General features: G+C 42.4%; 1 protein-coding gene and 1 long non-coding RNA gene across 2 annotated transcripts in view; both read right to left on the bottom strand.

Annotated features, from left to right (window-relative positions):
* The window catches only part of LOC309396195, a 395535-nt gene that overhangs the window by 54180 nt on the left and 324519 nt on the right, over positions 1-16836 (bottom strand). The gene's annotated exons all lie outside the window — the stretch shown is intronic.
* Positions 1-16836, bottom strand: part of ESAM (endothelial cell adhesion molecule) — a 69847-nt gene that overhangs the window by 52315 nt on the left and 696 nt on the right. The window lies entirely within an intron of this gene.

The raw sequence follows: 16836 nt of genomic DNA, 5'->3' as shown, positions 1-16836 counted from the left end.
CTTTTCTGAAACTTACAGTTATTGATCAATTGCTCTTTTAGTAGAAGGGTTGCTAGTTAACATTTCAAGATACTCTGTTGGTATTTCGTGAGAAATGACAAATAAAAAAATAAGAAGTGGATCTCTCAAATGGGAGTAATAACTTCCTATTTTGCAATGAGATGCCCATAAGAACTTGAAGAAGATCTCATGGTATTGTATTCAAAGCATCCTGGAGGAGACGAAAGAATGAATCATAGGAAATTGTGTAGAAGAATCAAATTGGGAATATATTGATTGCCAACATAAATAAAAATGGGACACTGGTGATCTGCAACCACTTTGAAATAGAAGTTAGTGCAAGCCCTGTATTCCGTCCATGAATTTCACTGAAATGTTGGGGAGAAAAAAAATTGAAAGTCACCTTCTCCTATCCAACTTAATTAGAATAGATTTTTAAAAATGCAGAAGAAAATTTCAGCCCAGCAGGCTCTAGTATTAGCAGGAACAAAAGTAAATTGCTTGCTATGTAGCAAACTGCAGATGGGTTTCCTATCGCTGGTGAACAGCGGCAACAAAAGTGAAATTGGCTTCTTTGCAGAGCTATAGAAGGAGATGGATCAAAATTGGATGCAGCAGAAACAGAAAGGAAAAGTCTTGCTAGCGGAGAAAAGGCCAGTCATAAACCTCTCATGAGAACTGCCCAGCCCAGTTTTCCCCTGTACGTAAACATGGTAACTTTTCCTTGATCCCTCCGAGTGATGCTGCAAATTGTTCTGTCTACCTACATTGCTGCTCTGTTGAGCATAAGGGATAATTGATTTGTCCTAGAAGCCTGCCTATTTTTATTTTAAATTTCAAAAGTAAGCTAAACGATCACACTTGCCTAGAACTATGATGAGATCCCTGTGCATTTCAAAAGCGGGATAAGAAACAATGCACAGAAACTAATCAAGGAGAAACCCAACCCAACTTAGAACTAAGGAGACATTTCCTGATACTGAGAATAATTAATTAGTGGAATGGTTTGCTTTCAGAAGTTGTGGGTGCTTCATCATCGGAGGATTGGATAACCATTTGTCTGAAATGAGCAGGAGACTGGACTAGAAGACCTCCAAGGTCCCTTTCAACACTTTTGTTCCGTTATTCTGGGTTGTTTTTTTTCCAAGAACCTCTAATATATTGAATATTGAATATATTGAATTTTAGGGTTGACCATACATCTCTACTCTAATATAAAGGGAGGAGTCACAAGATTTTTACTGATCATCATGCAAAATATCAAATAACAGAGTTGGAAGGGACCTTGGAAATCCCTTCTAGTCCAACCACCTGCTCAAGTAGGGGATCCTATATCATTCCAAACAACTCTCTCCTTGAAAACCTCCAATGGTGAAGCATCCATAACTTTTGGAGGCAAGTCATTTACACTGATTAATTGTTCTGACAGGAAATTTCATCTTAAATCAAGGTTAGATCTCCCGTTGGTAAGCTTCTATCCATTGAGTCTTCTTCTGCCCTCGGGCATTCTTGTTCTCCTTGAAGATAGGATTTCTACAAATGGTTCTCAGATGCTGAACCTAGACAGTAGGCAAGCTGGCTATTAAAACAACACACAGCAAAAAAAACAACCTGCTTCCTTTTATCAATTACTCTCTCAGTGGATTCTCCTTTTGTGCCATATATGTAATTAACACTTGTTAAAGCACCATCTTATGTTTATTGCTCTGTTGTCTTGGGCACATGCCATATTTTTATATAAACCCATCTGCAGAAGAATAATTTTTATAGCCAATTAAGGCATTAGCCACCTAACTGTTTAAAAGCCATTAAGTCTTTACCCTGTGCCAAGGCATGCAAGCCCTCATAAGGCACACCAGAATATGGGTGAAGAAGCCAACATAGTGGGAAAGACAAGGGAGTGTAAACAACATTCCCTAGAAGAATCAGGGGATTATTGAAGCAAGATACAACGGCTTCTCGTCTAAAAAACAAAATCCTGAACTTTAGCAGAATATTATTTTTGGGTGAAGATAAGTGGTATTTACTTCTGGTGGGACTGATTTACCTCCTTATCTTAGTTTCCAAAATGCAATTATAATGGGGGAGTATCAGGTCTGAGAAAGGGGAAAAGTTAAGTCTATTCTACCCATTAACAGGCAGTAAAGAGCATATCGTAAATGGAAAGGGCCCATTACCCATCCGTGCAGTCCTATGCCTACCAGGCATGTTTACTCAAAGACATTTAAAATGAAATCACTGCAATCTGGAACGATATTGACCACCGTGATCAAAATCAACGTTTCCCCAGAAGTAGCCTTGCCGTGCATATCTTAAGTATCTCTGCTACAGGGGAAGGGAAACGATGCTTTATGAAATTCTGTCAGAAGTGGTAGTGAGCAAATCCCACAAGAGACTAAAATTTAATCTCGCTGAACAAATCAAAACCATTATTGTGTGTAGTTGTTGGGTAGTGGGGGGGGGGTGAGGGGGATGGAATACAAATCCCAGGATTTAGGTCATTGAATCCAGCCTGCAGAGGGAACCAGGATTTGCAAAGCTGTCGTCTACAAAGGTGACAGGGCAGTTTAGCCTCAGTGCCAAAGACTTAGCTGGCGGGAGTTTTGACTTCACCCAAATGATTAGAATCTAGCTCCAAATATTTCAGATAAAAAGTTTTTAAACCTCCACACCACCCCCAAAGCTTTCTTTATATCACGAATACTTGAGTTTCTAACTCTAAATCAGGGGTCTCCAATTTTGCCAATTTTAAGACTGGAGGACATCAACTCCCAGAAGTCTACCAGGCTTAAAGCTTTGCTGGCTGGGGAATTCTGGGAATTGAAGTCCACCAGGCTTAAAGCTTTGCTGGCTGGGGAATTTTGGGAGTTGAAGTCTGACAGGTTTAAAGTTGCCAAGGTTAGAGACCCCTGCTGTAGAATGTACAGGGTAAACTCATGAGTTAGTGAAAAAGGGTGTTGGCACTTACCTGATACGCCTCTTCTCACAGTGGGGGAGGAGTTTCCAGGATGGGTTGACCTTGTCCTCTCTCCCCTTGTCCTTAGGAATTACAAAGAGAATAGAGGAATACCCCTGGCCTTGCTGCTCTAGAGGCACTGGCTGGATGGCCCTGATGTCCAACAGGTGTTGGATGGCCTCCTGCATCAGCAACCTCCGGGTCAGGCTGCTTGAGACAGGGCATCTCCGAAAGGAACTCGGGGAGTTGGAGAGGAACTCGAGTGAGAGACCATACTGAATGGTGTTCTGGACCCACTTGTCGGAGGAGGTTAAGTTCCAGCGGTCAGCGAAGTACACCAAGCGCCCCCCAATGGGAAGTGAGCTAATCTAGTTCTTGCGGAAGGAGCAACCGCCACCGCCGTCGCCACCACCTCGAAAGGGCCTCTTCTGCTTCCTGCCCCTCTGCTGTCTATCTGGGTATCTCTGCCTGGATGAAAAAAACCCCTGGTACTGCCTGGGGCCCGAGTACCCAAACTCCGACCCCCTGAAGGAATCCTGACCCTGGAAGGAGGACCCAAAATCCTGCCCATGCCTGCTTTTAGCAATCTGCTTGACACATCCATTTCAGGGGGAACCAGATCATGGAGAATATTTAATTACCAGGTGTTGTAGCAATCAAACATGAAGCAAGTGCCTTCCATTTCCAAAGTCACACCTGGTTTCTTTTTCAGTTTTGGAGATTCTAAAGCAGAGATACAGCACCTTTTCTAGCCCAAGACCACACACTGCTTTTAATTGCATTACCACACTCCAGCAAATTTGCTCCTGAAGAAATGCCAGATTGCATCACATTAACAATCACAGAATTATCCTTTAATAATATTTAGTATCTCTGCCACTAATAAAGCTGCTACCTAGAATTAGGGATTTGGACACAAGCTCAACTACCCAACATAGAAAAACTATCTGTGCAAATAGAAGAATATAATAGAATGGAATGGAATGGAATGGAATAGAATAGAATAGAACAGAACAGCAGAGTTGGAAGGGACCTTGGAGGTCTTCTAATCCAACCCCTTGCTTAGGCAGGAACCCCTACACCAGACAAATAGTTGTCCAATCTCTTCTTGAAAATGTCCAGTGTTGGAGCATTCACAACTTCTGGAAACAGGTTGTTCCACTGATTAATTGTTCTAACTGTCAGGAAATTTCTCCTTAGTTCTAGGTTGCTTCTCTCCTTGACTAGTTTCCACCCATTGTTTCTTGTCCTGCCCTCAGGTGCTTTGGAGAATAGTTGGACTCACTCTTCTTAGTGGCAGCCCCTGAGATATTGGAACACTGCTATCATGTCTCCTCTAATCCTTCTTTTCATCAGACTAGACATATCCAGTTTCAGCAAACATTATTTATATGTTTTAACCTCCAGCCCCTAACCATCTTTGTTCTTCTCTGCATTCTTTCTAGAGTCTCAACATCTTTTCTACATTATGGCGACCAAAACTGAATGCAGTTTTCCAAGTGTGGCCTTACCAAGGCATTATAAAGTGGTATTAACACTTCACATGATCTTAATTTTATCCCTCTATTTCTGCAGCCTAGAACTGTGTTGGCTTTTTTGGTAGCTGCAGCATACGGCTGGCTCATATTTAAAAATTTGTCCACTAGGTTATCCCTCTCACGGTTACTACTATTGAGCAAGGTACCACCTATACTGTACCTGTGCATTTCGCTTTTGTTGCCTAAATGTAGAACCTTACTTTTTTCGCCATTGAATTTCATTTTGTTAGATAGCGCCTAATGTTCAAGTTTGTCAAGATCCTTCTGTATCTTAAGCCTATCTTCTGGAGTGTTGGCTATTCCTGCCAGCTTGGTATTGTCTGCAAATTTGATGAGTTCCCCATCTATCCCCTGGTCCAAGTCATTGATAAAGATGTTGAAGAGCCTAAAATGACACATTTTCCAAGTGCATAGGACTATTTTATGTTGTAGCTCTGAGTTCTGATGGGCCACCTGTGAACCAGTTTTTTTCTGGTCCCTTCCTTGGCTGATTTCAGAGGAATGCTGAATTCTTGTTATTGTTTCTGCTTTTCGGGAGCTGACACATTGGAAGCTTTCCTTCTCATCTATTTATTGAATCTCGTTTTTGTTTAATGTTATCTTGTTTTTAAATGTTCCGTGGTGTTTTATGATGCAATTTGGCTGCTTGGGCTTTTGCCTTGGAAACACTAGATAATCAGGAATGTAGCTAGAAAATCTCATTAAAAAACTGAAAGGAGATCTGTGCAGTCCTGTGCCTATCAAGAAGTGAATTCCAGTTTACAGAGATTTGATACATCATGTACGTTTAGAATAAGCTTTAATTCCTTCTTGTTCCATCCCAGTTAAAAATCTTGGATAAATCTTCCGAAGGGCACAAAATCTTCAGACTTTGCTGCATAGGACAAAGGCAGTGGGAGAAGTACAAGGACACTTTCAAAATCAAAGGCAGCTTTGTCAATTATGCATCATCAACAGTCAAGCACATACAAGGTCTCTAAATGCTAATTCAGCACCCATGCCCTGGAGCAGTTCCTCTGGGCATCCCTTGGGCAAAAAAACTCCATCTGATCAGTCACAGCTCTTCTCATCTTCTTGACCTTGAGTTAGGCAGAGAGTAACGTGCATCTTGGTGGCAGGATGCTGAATTAGAAATGGGAGTTATAGTATGGAGCCGGTGCTATCCCTCACCTAATCTTCCTCCTGGAGAACCTTCTCGTAAGCAACAAGAATGTGTTGTAAGAACAAAATCAAGAGGAGTTTGAGGAATGTCCTCCTTGAGCTCCTGGAGGAAAAGTTGAAAAATGCAAAGCCTCCCCTGAGTTCAGGTCAGCTTCAGAGGACATCCTGTCAATTATTCAGAAGTGATTAACCCTTGATTTCTCTCAGGATAACAGAATAACAGAGTTGGAAGGGACCTTGGAGGTCTTCTAGTCCAAGACCCTGCTCAAGCAGGAAAACCTTATACCCTTTCCGACAAATGGTTGTTCATTCGCTTCTGTAAAATTTCCAGGGTTGGAGCACCCACAACTTCTGGAGGCAACAATTAATCCACTGATTAGTTGTTCAAACTGTCAGGAAATTTCTCCTTTTCAAACTTCTTTGAAGAGAAGCATTTCAGACATCTCATTCTAGCCTATTGTCCTGGGATTTCTTACTGATCTCCATCTGCGTACCAACTAGATCCAACTCTGGAATAGTAATGTACTAAATAAACAACTTCTTATCCTTTCATACAACTTGGAAGACAGGAGCAATTTAAGGACCTCTCCTGATGATACAAGAGGCCTAGTTCACACATTAATTGCATGTGTTGGGTCTCCCCTGAACCCTTAAAAAAAGCTTATGGGAAAGATATGTTGAATTCCACTTCCCACTCCCACTAATGTAAGAAGAAAATAGACCAAGCTAGTTATCAAATGGGATTCCTCATCATTCTCTCTTCTCCTACACATTCCTTTTATTTTAAAATATATGCACTGCCCTTCAGACTTTTGTTTATAGGAAGAAATATCTAGTTCTAAAAAAAAAAAGAAATTAGTAAATTTAGAAAAAAGACAGAAAGGAAGAAAAAGAAAAAGAGATACATCAGCAGGAATTAAAGCCCACTATGCAAGGCCTTTTTAGAGCTTCCGTTATCTTTTTTTTTTTTAAAGATAATTAAACAACAGCAGCCACCAGACATTAATCATTTAAACATATGAAAATCTAAAACACAAATCTGAAGAATAGGATTTGGGGCATTTCACGTAATTCCCGAGCATAGGTCTCCAATCAGATGTCCCCTCCCCCCCCATAAGCTATTAAACGTTTTGGAATTAAAGGATGGAGATGGATTTCATTTGGTGCTCTCACTCTGTGAAAGTAAGATGCTTATACAATATGAAACCAAGACAAAATTAAAGCGAGAGTCCTGTGTGCTTCCCCCCTTGGCTGTGACATCCACTTGATGGATTTCTGCTGGTACATGAACATTAATAAGTTGCAAATTTCACTGGTCAGGCTAAGAAGCCATCCAAGCAGCAAATTATAACTCAGTTTTTTTCTTCCCATCCTTCTAAGCTGATAAATCTGTTATTAGCTCTCCTAGGCCGAAGTAGGAATTTCCTATTCTGCTTCAATACAAAGTGGGTGGGTGGGTGGGGAGAACAGAAGCAGAACATTTGTTTGTGAGTTGTGACTATTTATAAAACTAACAGATATGAGTTGGCCTTAAGCAGAACGCTTGTTGAGAAAGTCCATCGTTATATTTCTCACGACCCTAGGGCAGGAGGAACTTTTAAAACTCAAGAGAATTTAAAAAAAAAATGAAAAGTGACTTCTCCGTTCATACCCAGAACAAGGCTTTTAACTCTCACATTGCCAAAAGGGAGACACATTTGCTTTAATATGACCTAATAAACTGGCTCACAGGAATATTGGAAAGATCCCCCATTTCTCTCCTCTTTGGCTAATAGCCAATGTTTCTCTCCAGATGCACTGAAAGTCCAAAATCTATACAAGAGTAGAGGAGCACAAAGCAGTCTAGAATGGTTAGCTGCTCCTAAAGTTCTGTTAACATGGACCGTCTTTATTTTTCATAACTAAGATTTCAGGTCCATCCTTCTCATCTCCAGATTAACAAAACTTTGGGATCAGCAAAGCATCTACAGATCATCACCTGCCTTGTGGCCAATCAAAATTGAGCATGCAAAACAAGGCAGGTCAGAGGGGCAACTCCAAACACGTCAACGTCCTCCATTCCTAGTATCCGATTTCCATCCTTGACTTCAAAGGGACCCAGGATGATGTCCAACACTAGCTGATTTCACTCATCACACTAACCTTTGGTTTGCTGAGTTAATCGTGTTGGGTTCCTACATCACACTAAACCATCAACCATGGCTTATAACCAAGTGGGAACATGGTTTCTATAACAACCAAATCCCATATTATAGTTTGCTTGGTTCTTGAACTCATCCTCTTGATTAGCATGGCACAAAATATTACCATTGGAGCAAGCATTAATTGGGAGCTAAAAGTTTGAAGGGCAGGAACGCCATCAGATGATCCTCAGGGGCTGAGCTAGATTCCCATGCAGTTCTGAAGCTGATCTGATGATAGTTTTGGAGCGACAGAAGCTAGCAGAAGCTTTTCCTTTCTTCCATTGCAGATACATGATGAGATGGGATGTGGAAAGGAGATGGGGCAAATGGTCACAAAGGAACAGACAAAATAAAAGACGGCTTAGCCCATAGCAGGAATGTGAATGGGGCAAAAGACTCAGAAGAAGTCTAGTTTTGGGGCTATAAAGGGTATAGGGGGAGAAAAATACTTTCAGCCTTACAAGATTCTATTAATGTAACCTTACAACAAAGTAGGATTATCTCATCTGGTTGTAAAAAAAAAGGATAATATGGGTAGCTCAGGATTGAAATGAGGGTCTTTGGTTCTCTCTGAGCTTGGTTGTTGTCTTCATTACCAAACTAGGTAACCTCATTACTAGCACCTAACTAGTTACCTAATGAAATATCGGCAAGCTCAGAGAGCCCCAAAGGCTCCTCAACCTGGTTGTTGTCCCCATCTGCTCTACCTTGAAAGGCTGCAACCTCCACCCGAGTCTTTTAGAGCCAAAATATTTTATTCTGAGTTGAAGCTTCCATGTGACAGGTGGAATCTTTCTCATTTCCCAGAAAAGAGTCTGGGTTGTGAGAGTAGAACAGAAGTGAGAGGGAAGAGTTCCATCCAGACGAGTGGCTAAGAAGACACTTCAAGTTTCATTCTCAGGATAAAAAAAAGTCAACGAAGCATTTCCATGTATTTATTTGTTGCCTTAAGCCTTTACGGATTGTTTCTTTTGTGGTCTGACACTTCCCCTTATGTCCTTTTTTTTTTCATTTTAAAGAGTACTGGGAGACCCTTGTTTCTCCCCCCCCCCTGTTCTTTTAGATACACATGAAATGAGAAAAAGAATTGAACTTCTGGATCAGAAAATTAATTGCAGTTACTTTACTAAAGGTATCTAGTTAGGGCAATGCCCATTTTGTCAAGAACGTTGTTTTTACGAAGAAACCCAATATGTAATTGTATTTATCATTTGTCAATTATATTTTCTTGATATTGCTCCTTGTTCTTCCTTCTGCCCAGTTAAGAATATGACTGTAGGATCCTGGGAAGTGAAAACATGGGCCCACCCAAGCTATTCTCTTGGGAGAAGCAGAACATGTTCCCAGCCTCATGCCTGAGCGTCATTGCATTCATTTCCTTTCAAAGCTATCACAAAAGATGGACTTCCTTTAGAGGGAAGCAGTTAGACCAAGTCTCAGAACTCTGACTTGTAATATCCTTGATCACGTAGGACTTGGTGAGTGGGGAAGAGAGAAGATTAAGATGCTAGGATATTACAGCAGCAAGCAAAGGCAAATGACTTCATTCAAATTGAGGCAGCTGGGAGAAAACGGCCAAAATCTCACCATATCGCCTGGGTATAGGAGCCCCCAGACTCTATACTTTAAATCAGTGATATGTCCTTAATAAGCACTTTGATTAAACTCTGATCTCTTTATCCTCAAAATTGTTACAAATTGTACTGGAACAGTGTGGTAAGACGCCGTAAAGGAGGGGCACAGGAAGCCAAGTGTGAGTGTAAGATAGAACAGAGGTGAAATTGCCGATCGCTTAAGACATTATAGGAACTTCTTTTTTTGTATTTTTCCTATGTACTTCTCTGTTTGTAGCATTCCAATATGGACTTCTCCTTTTCTAAATGTCATGCTTGTCTCGTGTATGGAAACGCCTTGAGAATGCTCAGTGTGGAACACGGCATAAAAGTAGCATCCTGGGCGGGGCCCAGGCAGTTCAGATTTTTGGTGTGTTAGCACTCTGAACTCGATGCATCAATAAACCTGTTTCTCTTGCACCTTCGTGGTCTCACGTCCCGTCTTTCTCGAGATTGAAGCAAAGGCCTCAATCTGCTGCAACAAAATTACTTAGAAACTTGCCCAAAATCCTTCTAGATTTAATATGAATGAGAATAGGGTTCCAGCACTCAAATAACCCCCTGCCCATTAGGTCATTTTTTTTCCATCCTGGTCATTCAGATCTTAACAGACCTTTTGTCAAACGATAGGCCTGCTTTTTATAAGTTGAAGCCTTAGATGCAAGTCCATCTCACTTTTCACATTTCCCTTCATCAAAGCATCACAAACTGATTCAGAAAGACAGGTGAGAAAATAGTAGCAGCAAACAGGTTATGATTAGCGCTCTAGCGTGTTAGAAATCATCATTCTGTACAGAGGTGGCCTCCGTGGGGGGCCAAGTTGAATTCTCACACTAGGGACTGAGTTGAGACACTGTGGTCTAGTTAAATATATTGACTCCAGCGAGGTTAGGAAAAAAAAAACATCAAAAACAGCACATCAACTTTGATCTTTTCTAGTCTAAAGTCTCAGAGACATTATTTGGATATAAACAGTAAAAACGAACTCTCACCTGGGAGCTTGAAATATTTTTTCTTCTTCTTCCAATTCGAATGGACTTTTTAAAAAATGATGCTGCTTTATTTTACCAGGCTTTGCTGTTCTACAAAAATCTCCCTATCAACAATGCAAAACCAACCAGGGAAAACAGGGAACAGAGATAATAGCAATAGCACTTAAGACTTATATACCACTTCACAGTGCTTTCCAGCCCTCTCTGAATGGTTTACAGAGTCAGTCTCTGGCCCCCAACAATCTGGGTCCTCAATTTACCCACCTCGGAAGGATGGAAGGCTGAGTCAACCTTGAGCCTGGTGAGAATCGAACCCCTGGATGTAGGCAGAGTTAGCCTGCAATGCTGCATTCTAATCACTGGGAAGGAAGGAAGGAAGGAAGGAAGGAAGGAAGGAAGGAAGGAAGGAAGGAAGGAAGGAAGGAAGGAAGGAAGGAAGGCAGGCAGGCAGGCAGGCAGGCAGGCAGGCAGGCAGGCAGGCAGGCAATAGCACTTAGACTTATATACCACTTCACAGTGCTTTCCAGCCCTCTCTGAATGATTTACAGAGTCAGCCTCTTGCCCCCAACAATCTGGGTCCTCAATTTACCCACCTCGGAAGGATGGAAGGCTGAGTCAACCTTGAGCCTGGTGAGATTCAAACTGCCAAATTGCAGGCAGCCGGCAGTCAGCAGAAGCAGCCTGCAGTACTGCACTCTCACCACTGCGCCACCGTGGCTCTTGGTCTAATCTTTGTTTGAATTCTGTTTTTCCTAGAGCCGTGAAGGTGAACCTACAACATGTGTACCAGAAGCGGCACACAGAGCCATCTCTCCGGGCACGTGAGCCGTCGCCTGTTGCTGTTCCGGGTTCTGGCATGCCGGCCAGCTGGTCTTCACCATGCATGAGCCCATTTAATGCATCATTAATGCACCATGCACCCACCCATTGAATGTGGGTGCCCTGTTTTCACTCCCTGAAACAAGGAAGCTTGCAAAGAGTTGAACGCAGGAGGAAGCAGGTAGAAGAAGATGACCTTCCGGGTGCATGTGCAGCGGCCACCTGGTCTTCTGGTTTCTGGTGTGCTATGCGCATGCAAAGACCAGGTGGCCAGTCAGCATGCATGTGCCAGAAACTGGAAGATCACCTTCCTGCCCCACGCATGCGCACCAGACAGCTGCTCTTCCGATTTCCGGCATGCATCCATGCATCCAAAATCTGTCATGGGGAGAATGCAATAAACCTTTCAACTCACAGAGTGACAAAGCACCTACACAAACCTATGACATTTCCATATACTAATTGTCCATATTATATGGGGGGGAGGGGGTTGATCCACTTAGCATTACAGTCTACTATCGAGATTATCAGAATCCCAGTGATTTAAAGAGAATATTCGTTCTTCCTTCTAAACTGGAGAGAAGAAATGCAGGTAGATTATTGTGTGATTGACAAAAATATAGACTACAGAATAATAGGGTTGGCAGAGTCCTTGGAGGCGTTCTAGCCCAACCCCCTGCTTAGTCCTTATACCATTTCAAAGAAGTGGCTATCCAGTCTCTTTTTAAAAGCCTTCAGTTTTTAAATACTTTAAAAAGACTGGGACTTGGAAATACTTGTCTGAATTCCAATACTTGTCTGAATTTCCAAGTTCCAAGTCTTTTTAAAAGCCTCCAGTTTTGGCACTCGGTGCTGAAAAAGTTTGCCAACACTGTCCTAGAGCTTCTGACCTTTGTAGGGCACATCAAGATGCTTTCTCTTCTGAAGCTACACTGATAGACAGAGAAGAGGGTCATGGGTGCGTTACCCACATCCCTATGGAGACCTCCTTAGGTGATCCTCAATTGTCGCCATTTTATTTTTTTAAATACTGTATTCTAAGAGCATCCCTGACCCTCCAAACGAGTCCCCAAATCCACAAACTCCAGGGCTATGCAGTGCATCGAACCCAGCCCTTTCTATTCTCACCTTTATGCACAAGCTATAAAAACCACCATCTCTTCCCACTCATTGGCTTTTCTCAGACCACCAGAAGCTGGTGGGGCCAATTGTTAGTCCTAAATCTGACTACAGGAATATCTTGTTTAAGAAGAAATCCCCTGGTTTCATCTAGAAAACTTTCATGATACTTTTGGCTCGAGGGTTTCTGGCATTTGAACAATGTTTGACAGAGATTATCAGTTGTGCCGGAATGAAGAGTTTACAGTCCAAGTTCTAACAGAACAAACAAACAAAGGACCATGAAAGAGCCCTGATTCACAAAGGCAAAAAGCCAAGCCGGTTTTAACGTGGGTGCCCTGTTTTCACTCCCTGAAGCGAGGAAGCTTGTAATGAGTTGAACGCAGGAGGAAGCAGGTATCTGTAGTCCAGATACCCTGGACCAACGGTAATCAACTGGTGGTCCACAGGACCACTGTTGGCCCACGAGAAAACTTTGGTGGTCCACAGAAAAATCTTTGCATTTTTTATATTGCACTAAATCAGGGATCCTCAAACTACGGCCCCTCGGCCGGATATGGACCGCTGAAGCAATTACACCCGCTCGCTGATGGGATGGGGTCCTTCAGGCACTTAGCTTGGCTGCCTGTTTAGTAGCTCCAGCTCTTCCCTCCCTTCCTCCCTGGGAGTCCAGGGGCTTCAGTGAGTGGTGTGTGAAACTTCGGCCAGGCTCCTTGAAAGACAGAGTTTGCAGGGGACTGATCTAGCACCTGGGCTGGCTACAAGACAGACATTCATTCTTGGCCATATTTGAGATTCCTAGCTGGACAGCAAACCTAGGGTTGACCCCAGGCACTTCTCTCCGCTAACAGACAGCCAAGCAAAGTGCCTGAAGGACCCCATCCTATTACTAATTCATATTAATGGTCCATGGGATTTAAAATTATGAACTTAGTGGTCCCTGAAGTCTGGACTACAGCTCCCATATCCCTCACCTCTTGGCCCTGCCAACTGAAGTTTACTAAAATGATAATCCAAGGATCTGGGTGAAGAGCAAGAGGAGCAACTATGATTTTCAGAAGAGTTTGCCTCTTTTCTTGTTCCCCTATCCTCGCCAAACTGAAAATTTTGATGCTGGAAGATGAGTTTAAAAAGAATTCCTGGAAATCGGTGTTCAGTTTGCAACATGCTTTCTGTTCAAAGGGCAGAATGAGACACTGAGCACATCTGGATGAGCAAGTATCTCCTGCTGGAACATCTCAAGGCAGCTGTGGCTTGTCTGAGTTCTCCCCTCTTCCCTCAAGGATGGGGGTTGGAGGTTTTGAACCCTGATTTATTGTTACCTGAAAGTTTTGTTTTTAGCTCTGTTTTAAGATATGCTTTTATTCATATACTTATATGGTTTTAGGATGCTGCTATAAAAGATAGTTAGGTGGGATGGATAGGGCAGACTTTAATGAATGAAATAAATAAATATTCCCAGCAGGGTCTCTATACTCACTCAAGCAGATGCCTAATCATGTTTGATCTTCAGCTCCAGATCTATGAGCAGCCTCACTGCTTAGTGAACAGAAAACTCAACTGAATGCTAAAAAAAAAATTACAGGAATGAGAAACAGAAGCTACTACTACTAGCATTAGGGCTCTGCAGAGAAGAAGACAAGGCCAAGATGGAAACAGAGAGGCTGCACCAGCAACAGGTAGAGGGGAAAGCTCTTGGCTTACAGCCAACTGGAATGGTGGACAAGGACTCTAAATTAATTCATTGCATGGGAATTCCTTGAACAACTTAGAATAACACCTCCCAGTGCAAGCTACTATTTAAAATAAGTGCTTCCTTGCTTCAGAGGGATGCATAACTCCAGTTTGCCTTCTGAAAGGTAGACCAAGAGATTCACATTTTAGCTGCAATGAAAATAGCATCCAGCTTTTTGCCCGAGAAGTTGCTGAAGTCGGTACTGGCTGATCAGAAAACTGTGGTTTTATATTTTCATTTCTATTGCTGAAGAATGGGGTCCCCCCCCCTTCCCTCTTCATCTATCTTCCCTTACGTCGGTCTCAGCAAAATAAAAAGCTGGTGGATCCACTAAGGTAGCAGAATCCACTGGGGTACATCACGGTGGCTGAAGCTTCCGAGTCAACTCCCAGGTGAGCCTGAGATCTACTCCCAAGAGATCTAAGATATCAAAGGACAGACTCACACACTTTGATTATTAGGTAAGCTGACATATGGACAATGGGCTGCTAAGGAATTGATGATATTTGTAACTGCAGGTCCTCTCTAGTTTCAACCAATCTATTTGAAAAGCACTACCAGAAGCTGTGCCTGTTCTCCCAGTACTTAGGTGTTAGCTAAGTATATGTGTAAACCGTAGCTCTTAGAATCCATAGATGACTCAGACCTTATTATCTATTGCATATGATCGTCATCATTTTAGCCAATGTCTATCCACTGCGATTTAAGGCCTCTTCCGCATGTTTCCAACCTATACAAAACCTACTGCATTTACTTTCCACAATCCTTCTGAGAACTCTGGGCAGCCTACTTGGTGATTTGAATTTCTCCTCTAATTTTAATTCCCAAAATAGATTAGGCAACTTGGATTGACTGTCCAAAAGTTACTAATTAGTGCTCCACAATGTAGTGGGACGGGTAGGGCTTGAAGGTAAGTTTCCAAAGTCCAACATTTTAAGCATTACACTTGTCACCACATTATACTTTCCTAGGAGATCACCATTCGGAGAAGCAGATTGTCATATTAGTTCATGGGAACTGCAGAACCTGGTACAATGCCTCCAAGGATCTCAGCTGATTTCCATCGCTCTTAGCCTTTTCTTCCACATGACTTGTAGACATCACTTTCTTCCATCTGCAACCGTACCAAACAATCTTTCCCCTGGTATAGCTGACAAAGTGAGGAGAGCCCATGGCTTAGAAGTTAATAAAAGGTAAAGGTTCCCCTCGCACATATATGCTAGTCGTTCCCAACTTGGGAACAGTGCTCATCTCTGTTTCAAAGCCGAAGAGCCAGCGCTGTCTGAAGACATCTCCATGGTCATATGGTTGCCATGACTCAATGCCAAAGGCTCATGGAACGCTATTACCTTCCCACCAAAGGTGGTCCCTATTTTTCTACTTGCATTTTTACATGCTTTTGAACTGCTAGGTTGGCAGAAGCTGGAACAAGTAACGGGAGCTCACTCCATTATGCGGCACTAGGGATTTGAACCGCCGAACTGCTGACCTTTCTGACTGACAAGCTCAGCATCTTAGCCACTGAGCCACCGTGTTCCTAGAGGTTAATACATCTACCTAACATGCAAGTAGCCCAGGTTCGAATCCTAGAAGGGTATGGTTAGCTGACGAGAGCTAAATAGCTTGAAATAGATCTATACTAGTCACCCTTTCTTTGTTGGTAAAACATAAATTTAACACAAAAATAGTTTGTCGCAAAAGTGACTGCCTGTGAAGGCTCCTGGATTGGGGCTGAAAGATGAAAGGGGAAGCAGTTTGCTCCATCCCATATTTGGGTAGATCAGGTTGCCCTGATTTAAAAAAAAACACTTAATCCTACCATAGAAAATCTGTTAAAAGAAGAAAAAAATGAAACAACTCCACAATGACTGGGATTTTGGGGACCTTCATCTGAAAGGTGAATTACTAATGGATGCACGTTTCAGCCTTTCATTCCAGGTGAATGATCATCTAAGTTAGCAGGGCAGCGAGATAATGTTAAAATCCAGGTTTAATAGGCTGATAAATGACCTGCTTTAAATTGGCCTACATCTTGTTGGGAAGAAACACTGTTTTTTTAAGAGAAGGTAAAAACAAATCTCTAAAGAACACAATAATAAATTTAGCACCTGTAACTATGAGTATATTTAGTCAACTGGTTACTGAAATAGAGAAGGGAATGAGACCTCTTTAGATCATGGGAAGCTCACATCAGTTTGGAGATGCACAGAGCTCATTGATTAATCACCCACCGTTCCTTTTTAGGTAATAATGTGGGTACCCTTCCACCCTCCACCCCACCCCACAACTGAATGGCCTTGCAGGCTTGCCCTGAGGTCCAACTTTAGAAATCCCAGAGAGAAGTTGACATCTTCCTTAAGAATCTTACTACCCCAGACACCTTATGTTTACAAAGCAGTGACTGTCAACTCCTTTGTTAAGACTATTCCTAGCTGTTGAGCTGACTCCGCGGGTGCTGATGAAAAGCAAAATAATAATAATTTTTTAAAAGCCCCAGCAAAGCAAGGCGGAGAACCTACGCGGGACTACGGGGGATCTAAGAGGGTTCCACAAAAACCAAACCAAATTAGCCTAAGGAAGGAATGCCCGGTAAAGTTAGCTTTCCTCTGCAAACCACGTTGCCCATTATCTTGGGGGGCGGGGGGTGGGGCTCAGACGCTGTGTGATTATAGTGACATACATATAAACCCCCGAGGCAGGCAAACCCTAAGTTAGGGATT

This window comes from Natrix helvetica (assembly GCF_964273705.1).
Source record: "Natrix helvetica genome assembly, chromosome: 8".
NCBI classification, from domain to species: Eukaryota; Metazoa; Chordata; class Lepidosauria; order Squamata; family Natricidae; genus Natrix; species Natrix helvetica.
This window is presented reverse-complemented; position numbering and strand designations above follow the sequence as displayed.